The sequence below is a fragment of the Harpegnathos saltator genome, unplaced genomic scaffold (genome assembly GCF_003227715.2).
Source record: "Harpegnathos saltator strain DR-91 unplaced genomic scaffold, Hsal_v8.6 scaffold326, whole genome shotgun sequence".
In the NCBI taxonomy this organism is placed as follows: domain Eukaryota; kingdom Metazoa; phylum Arthropoda; class Insecta; order Hymenoptera; family Formicidae; genus Harpegnathos; species Harpegnathos saltator.
Window position 1 is genome coordinate 2,272 of NW_020230124.1, and position 7,357 is coordinate 9,628.

Here is a 7,357-nt window from a genome sequence, read left to right on the forward strand (position 1 = left end):
GGAGAGCGCAATGATGTCAAAGATTTAATTAGTAAATTTTTGGTATTGGTCCTGGTTGACCTCAGTGGGAAAAAGTCTTAGCCATTAGAAGTTAAGAGTGAAGCTAAAAGACATCGTGGGAGGAGATAGTTAGTTCTAGAAGACATGAATATAGATGGGATAAGGGGTGGAGCGTGGATGTCTCATAGTTTTGGGTGGATAGGTTATTATTGGCCGAATAGATTAGGCCCGACAAGTGCGATGGTGATGGATTCTTGTGGGGTAGAGAGATGTATACAAGCGGCCAGCTGGAAAAGTCAAGATGCCGAAAATCAAAGGCTAAGATCAGATTTTACGACTAACAAGGAGATGACGCCAATTAGAAAATCGTTTTTCGAACGAGTCATAGTGCGTTCGATAGCTTGTATGTAGGTGATGAAAACCCTAGAGCCGTTCGTGCCAATGCGCCTTTGTTTAAGAGAATTTAAGAGACAAAGTTAGGGTCACGCAACTACGTCGCACATAAGTTCTAACGTCGTTCTAAAGTCGCACTAACTTTACGACCTCTTCCGAGTAAGCGGCGTACCTGAGGAGACTAAGTCTCCCACACCATAGATTTTTGCACCGGCGGCGAGTGTTCGGATCACACCGATGACTGCTTCGCTTCATGGTTTATTTTCTCTTTTTTCTTTAATTTTCGACATATAGTAATACGTTATTAATAATTATTTATTTATTTTTTAATTTATTTCGTTTTTATATAAAATAATAAGGACATTTCGAGATATTTGAACGCAATATGAAATAAAAAATATATAAATCGATAAACCATACAATGTTTATTTTTAGACAAGTAAAATTAATTTTCATCCACAATATTGCAAAGCAATGGAAACATTTTATAATATGTAGACATTTATAATGTTTGTATTTGATTTTGACATGTATAAAATTTATACGTTGCTTGAAAAATATATAATCAGTTCATACAATTTATATATTTTTTATTTCATATTGCATTCAAATATCCTAAAATGTCCTTATTTTTTTATATAAAAACGAAATAAATTAAAAAATAAATAAATAATTATTAATTATTAATTATTAATAACGTATTACTATATGTCGAAAATTAAAGAAAAAAGAAGAAAAACCATGAAATGAAGCAATCGTCGGTGGGATCCGAACACTCGCCGCCGGTGCAAAAATTTATGTGTGGGAGCCTTAGTCTTCTCAGTTACGCCGCTTACTCGAAAGAGGTCGTAAAGTTAGTGCTTATATGCGACGTAGTTGCGTGACCTAACTTTGTCTCTTAAATTCTCTTAAACAAAGGCACATTGGCACGAACGGCTCTAGGCTTTTCATCACCTACATACAAGCTATCGAACGCACTATGATTCGTTCGAAAAACGATTTTCTAATTGGCGTCATCTCCTTGTAAGCTTTGTCATTAGACTACATATGGTTTTAGGTTAAGGAGATGTAGGTTTCAAAGTTTTAGAGCAGGAGTGTTTCGAGTTGCTTTGTTCTACTGGAGATCTGTTAGCGCAGAGTTTCAAATTTTATAGCTAGGCTGACGGACACACTTGGCGAACACTATCCAAATATAAAATCTAGATTTTTACAGGACATTGTTTCCTGTTATGAAATTTTCCTGAATCGCCTTTCATTTGGTGCGATGGCTGTTCGCCAGATGGGTCTGTTTCCTATGTCCATTGTTATATTAGAAGAATAGAAGTTTGAAAGGAAGGAGAGAAAAAGGAATAATAAATTTTTTAATTAATTGTCCGGAGTTCGCAGGACGTAACATATTTATACAATATTTTATACAATACATATTACAATACATAATATAATTACAATATTTTATTCCTACAAATATCTCTCACAAGGAACATCCGCGAAATGTATGTCTCCGATTTAGAGGAAATTTAGCATATATGTAGAGTAGCCAAAAATAAGAGATCCATATTTGTTTTATTAGCAATGGCTCAGGTTTAAGGGGTGAAACTGCTCCTCAAAATTTCATCCCCTTCATGCTATTTTGATAATTATTGCAAATAGGAAAAAACTTTTTAAACAAAAATTGTATGGTTTTTTATGTTATTCAATTTTTGTTTGAAAAGTTTTTTTTTATCTGCAATAATTATCGAGAGAGCATGAAAGGGATGAAACTGTGAGGAGTAGTTTTACCTCTTACACCTGAGCCATTGCCGATAAAAAATATAGGTCTTTTATTTTTGACTACTCTATAAATATGCCAAGTTTCGTCGAAATCAGAAACACACACTTCGCGGATGTTTCTTGCCAGTATAAAAACACAGACATTTCGACTCTATATTTAACCTTCATTAGCGATTAATAAAATATGCAGTAGTATGGACCCACTTGTTTTCTCTTCCAATGATCCTGTGGTGTCATTCAAGTAAAACCAACTTATTACCTCTTGGCAATGTATTATACTTCTTTTATCATGAAGTGAACATTGTTCAATGAGAAACGGGGAAGTAAGATTCGTAAGATGTTTCTTCTCCGAATGTGTGTATCACTATATATTCCTGATATTTTGAAAGAAATTAAGAAATGCTGCGGAAAAACACCTATAATCATGTGGTAAAATGTTTTGGAGAACTAATTTTTGGTACATTTATGCGATGTAATAACATAATTGTTCCGAATAAGAAACAATAAGCTAAGACGTTCCAAATTGAATACAAGTAGACCAGAGATTTTATACATAACATATAGATTGGTATAACGTAAACGATAATCGTTTATGTTTATATATATGTATATATAACATGTTGGGAGTATAATCATCTTCAAATTACAAAACTACATGTTTACACTTGAAAGGTTTCTCATCTCACAAAGAGATGCTACAACTTGTAAACTCGATTTCCAAACGAGTCATATCTTGTTCGATAGCCTGTATGTAGAGAATGAAGACCCTAAAGGGATTCGGGTGAATGGGCTTTCGTTTAGAAGAAATTGCGAAGCAAAGTTAGACTGACGGAGCTACGTCATACAAGAGTGAAAAATGTAGAGACACAAGCACCAAGGCGGCGCACAGTGGTCAAAACGGGCGAAAACGTGACCAAAATCCATTTTTTTAACATTTTTTTTTAATCATTATTATATCATATTTTGTTAATTCTAAGTCTTTTCTAGACTTTTGTAAAGGTGTATTGCAAAATAATTCCATTTATGGGAGTATTTTGCTAATGTTGCTTACGCTTCGCTACTGTTACTCACAATTCGCTACTGCTGCTCGCAATGTGTATTAAGTGTGGAAATCACGCAGACATAACCTTTCGGAGATAATTACTCAATTAGGGTATCCAATATTTTTACAATAATGCATGGTTTGTTCATGCGTATCGAGTGAGTCGGTATCGCCAGACAACATATCTTCATACTGCGTCTAAGAATTTGATCGCGATAAATTATTAGCAGATGAATCAAGTATTTTGTATATTGAAAAGGACAATTTTTCGAAAAAGACATTAATCGCAAAATATTATAATTGCAAAAACCAGATAGATAAAAATTTCGCGACACGAGTTAGAAAAACATTGAAACTGAATTCTAACTAAAACGTTAAAGTTTCAATTGAAACTCAGTTCTAACGGAATTTTTTCCGTTGTTGCACGAATAAAAAATTTTTTGATCAATTAAAAAATTAATTACCTTAAATGCAAGCAAAAATTTTGTTGAATTAACCTTATGGATATCTTTAAATAAGATGCAGAGGATATTGTTGACTACAAAAAAAGTTGTTCAATGTTATGAAATTTTTATAAATAAATAATTCAGAAGATTATGGTAGAGGTAATATTTTAAACTTCAACTGAGAATAAAAATACAAATAAAAATAAATTGGTTAAAAAAAGATTGCAGCAAGAATATTTGCTCTTAATTTCGGCAAATTGCCGAAACTCAATTTCTACCAACATCATGCTGCGCTTACAATATTCCGGCGCAGTTTGGCGCAGACAAACTTTTTCTTATTTATTTCTATGTATCATTACATTTTAAGTTCTGCAAAAGTCATAGCACTGGTTCATAACGGGGACTTTGAATCGCAATTCTTAATTAGAGTTATATTTTACACAACAGCACTATTTTCCTTTACTCAGGAAGCGTATATTTATATTAATTGCAACGAAAATTTAATAAACACCAGTATTATTAGAAGCACAAATCATACAACTAAACATCGATGGAAAAGTCTAATGACCTGATGTAGTGGCAACTCTGTGAATGGAATTACAATTGTCATACTGATTATAGCTCCTAAAATCGAATAAGAGACTTGCGGTTTTCATGAACTTCGTGTACTCGTAACTCCCATAAATGAAATTATTTTGCAATACACCTTTACAGAAGTCTAGAAAAGACTTAGAATTAACAAAATATGATATAATAATGATTTTAAAAAATGTTAAAAAATGGTTTTGGCCACGTTTTCGGCCGCGTTGACCACTGTGCGGCGTAGCCGAGAGACTAAGGCGCCCGCCTGGCGCTTTTTTGCGCCGGCGACGAGCGTTCGAATCCCGTCAACATTTTTTCATATTCTTTTTTTTTCTTACCTTGCACATGCAATTAATGCTTTTACCTTATAATTAATATATTATTCATATTTGTTCTGTTTTTATGCAAATCAGTAGGGAATTATGCAAGTAAGTCCCAGGCCTTTTTAACGTAAAATACAAAATAGAAACATAATTTGCAGTTCTTAAAACGGAATATATTTTTCTTACATATCACAAAATTGTATGCATGTCAAAAGATAGAAATATTTTGCAAAATCTATACGTTATAAAATTCTGTTATATCGTCGCAATGTTGAGGATGAAAAGCTATATAAAAACATTCGAAACATAAATATTTTTTGCACCAGGTACATATAATAAAAGAATTATGTTGCTCACAAATGCACTTTTGATTATGAATGTTGCTTGGAAAACATTGTTGATTAACGTTATAAAAAATGTCTCGACTTTCTGCTAAATTGGACGCATACCAAGCATATTGCAACATATATTTGAATTCTGGTGCTGATAATAAGTAGTGAGTAAGCGATTGGATGCGAATTGTAACGGTCGCGCCTCCAGGCTCGGTTGTTTCGGGTTGATCCGGCCCTGTGGCTTGGATCGCGGTTTGCGAGCCGACCACAGGAAAGATTTTCAGGTGAAGGTGTGTGTGTGGTGTGTGTATGTGTCAATAAACGAAGACAAAATAAGTATAACACAATAAGTCTTTATTTGGTCGCATGCTACGACCGCGTGTTGCGACGCGACGTCCCAATGTTTGGGTGTTAGAGGATTGCGTGAATCGTTTCCGCGGACGCTACGAGCCCCGCGGGGTCACCGTGGTAGGTGAGCGATTTGCTTGGAGCTTATTTCGGTAATTATTTCAGCCGGCGCTTGATCCGCAATGAGGGTCTAGCCACTGATTAGTGACCGCGCGGTGTGTATTCCGTTGTGGTTTAAAGCGCTAGCTTGGGTGATTCGGCACGCGACTTGACGACGGGTTGAAAAAAACGGTGTAAGAACGCGTCGCGACACGTCGCGCTCGCTTTTGTCCTCGGCCGCAGCGTGGATCGCCCCGGGGGTCGAGGGGTGCGGGCGATGGGAGTATTCCGTGTGTGCTGGACCGACGCGTCAACTCCCAGCTGATCAGCTCTTGCCTTCCTGGTGTCCTATTTGATGAAATTATGAAAGAGATATCGCGAGATCGTTCTGGTGAACACACCGGAGCGACGGCAAACTCGCCGTCCGATCCTTATATCGTAAAGACAGCACAACATAAGATCGTTCCGGTGAACACACCGGAGCGACGGCAAACTCGCCGTCCGATCCTTTATATCGCAAAGACGGCACGAGATATCGCAAAGACGGCACAAAATAAGATCGTTCCGGTGAACACACCGGAGCGACGGCGAACTCGCCGTCCGATCCTTATATCGCGGAGACGGCACGAAATATCGCAAAGACGGCACAAAACAAGATCGTTCCGGTGAACACACCGGAGCGACGGCAAACTCGCCGTCCGATCCTTTATATCGCAAAGACGGCACGAGATATCGCAAAGACGGCACAAAATAAGATCGTTCCGGTGAACACACCGGAGCGACGGCGAACTCGCCGTCCGATCCTTATATCGCGGAGACGGCACGAAATATCGCAAAGACTGCACAAAATAAGATCGTTCCGGTGAACACACCGGAGCGACGGCGAACTCGCCGTCCGATCCTTATATCGCGGAGACGGCACGAAATATCGCAAAGACGGCACAAAATAAGATCGTTCCGGTGAACACACCGGAGCGACGGCAAACTCGCCGTCCGATCTTTATAGCGCAAAGAACAGGTATTATTAATCACCGTCGTAGACGGCCTGGTAACTCACTTACGAATTTCGGCAGAAGCTTCTCGGTTGATCCTCTCTCGGCAAGAACTAGTCGTGGAGACGGAACTCTGGAGACTTCCCTCTCGTTAAAATTTGCCGGGGTTATATACCCGAGATTTTGGGGCTTCGGTTTTCTTCGCCCTTAATCGGAGTTAATTCCGCTTTTTAATCGGAATTAATCGTGATTATGCGGCGTTTGCCGAATAATTTCGGCGGGGCCGCTAGCTCGGTTCGGCGGCCGATCGTGCCCGAGCGTCGTTGCCGGGTAGTCGGGCATATTCGGCCGAGCGCGATGTTTCGGCGCGGTGTCAGCGCGGGTCGGGGGGTGTGCGCTCAGCTGACTGTCGCGTGCTGCTAGGCGGCAGTCAGCGTAACGGCACAAAAATCTTTGTGTCGTTACACCACCCCCCCCCCTTTTTTCCTCGTTTTTCCTCCTTCTGGCATGAAGCCTTTTAACCGGGGATACGGTTGGCGGTACGCAACTGCCCGTTGCGTGTGAACCGCAGGCTCCACCGTCCGGTCAGCGTCCGTAGACGGTATTTCCGGGAGACCCGGACGGAAAAATATGGCACGTGCCATATTTCGCCGGTCGGCAGCAAGATGGGCACTGGCGGCGGTAGTGCGGGGCCTTGTACCGGTGGCTGGATGGAAGGTTGCACCCTGGCTTGCGGTGGCGGGGTGTCGCGGAGGAGTCGCATGGTGCCCCTGAACGGCACGTTACTCCTGATCACCGGTCCCGGCTGGATGTTGCTCATGGCTGGAGTTTGCGGCTCGTCCTCGCCCAGCAGTGGCATGTCGCGAGGTGGCGGCGCTGGGGCCGTCGAGGAATCCTCCCCTTGCTCGTCGAGCGTGATGACCGGAATGGTCCGCCTGGTGGTCGTGGTGGATACGACGACGGAAGGTGGGCCTCCGGGCGGGTCCTCGATCTCGCGTCTTCGGGCCACGTCAACAAGCCCGGGTGGCGC

The 7,357-nt window shown here is 40.4% G+C and overlaps 1 long non-coding RNA gene across 1 annotated transcript; it reads right to left on the minus strand.

The window, feature by feature from the left end:
* Positions 1-5,225: 5,225 nt before the first annotated feature.
* Positions 5,226-6,715, minus strand: LOC112588870 (uncharacterized). Its single transcript, XR_003113095.1, has 2 exons — positions 6,397-6,715; positions 5,226-5,683 (listed from the first exon to the last, which is right to left on the minus strand). It is a non-coding gene; the product is annotated as an uncharacterized LOC112588870 (long non-coding RNA).
* Positions 6,716-7,357: the final 642 nt, after the last annotated feature.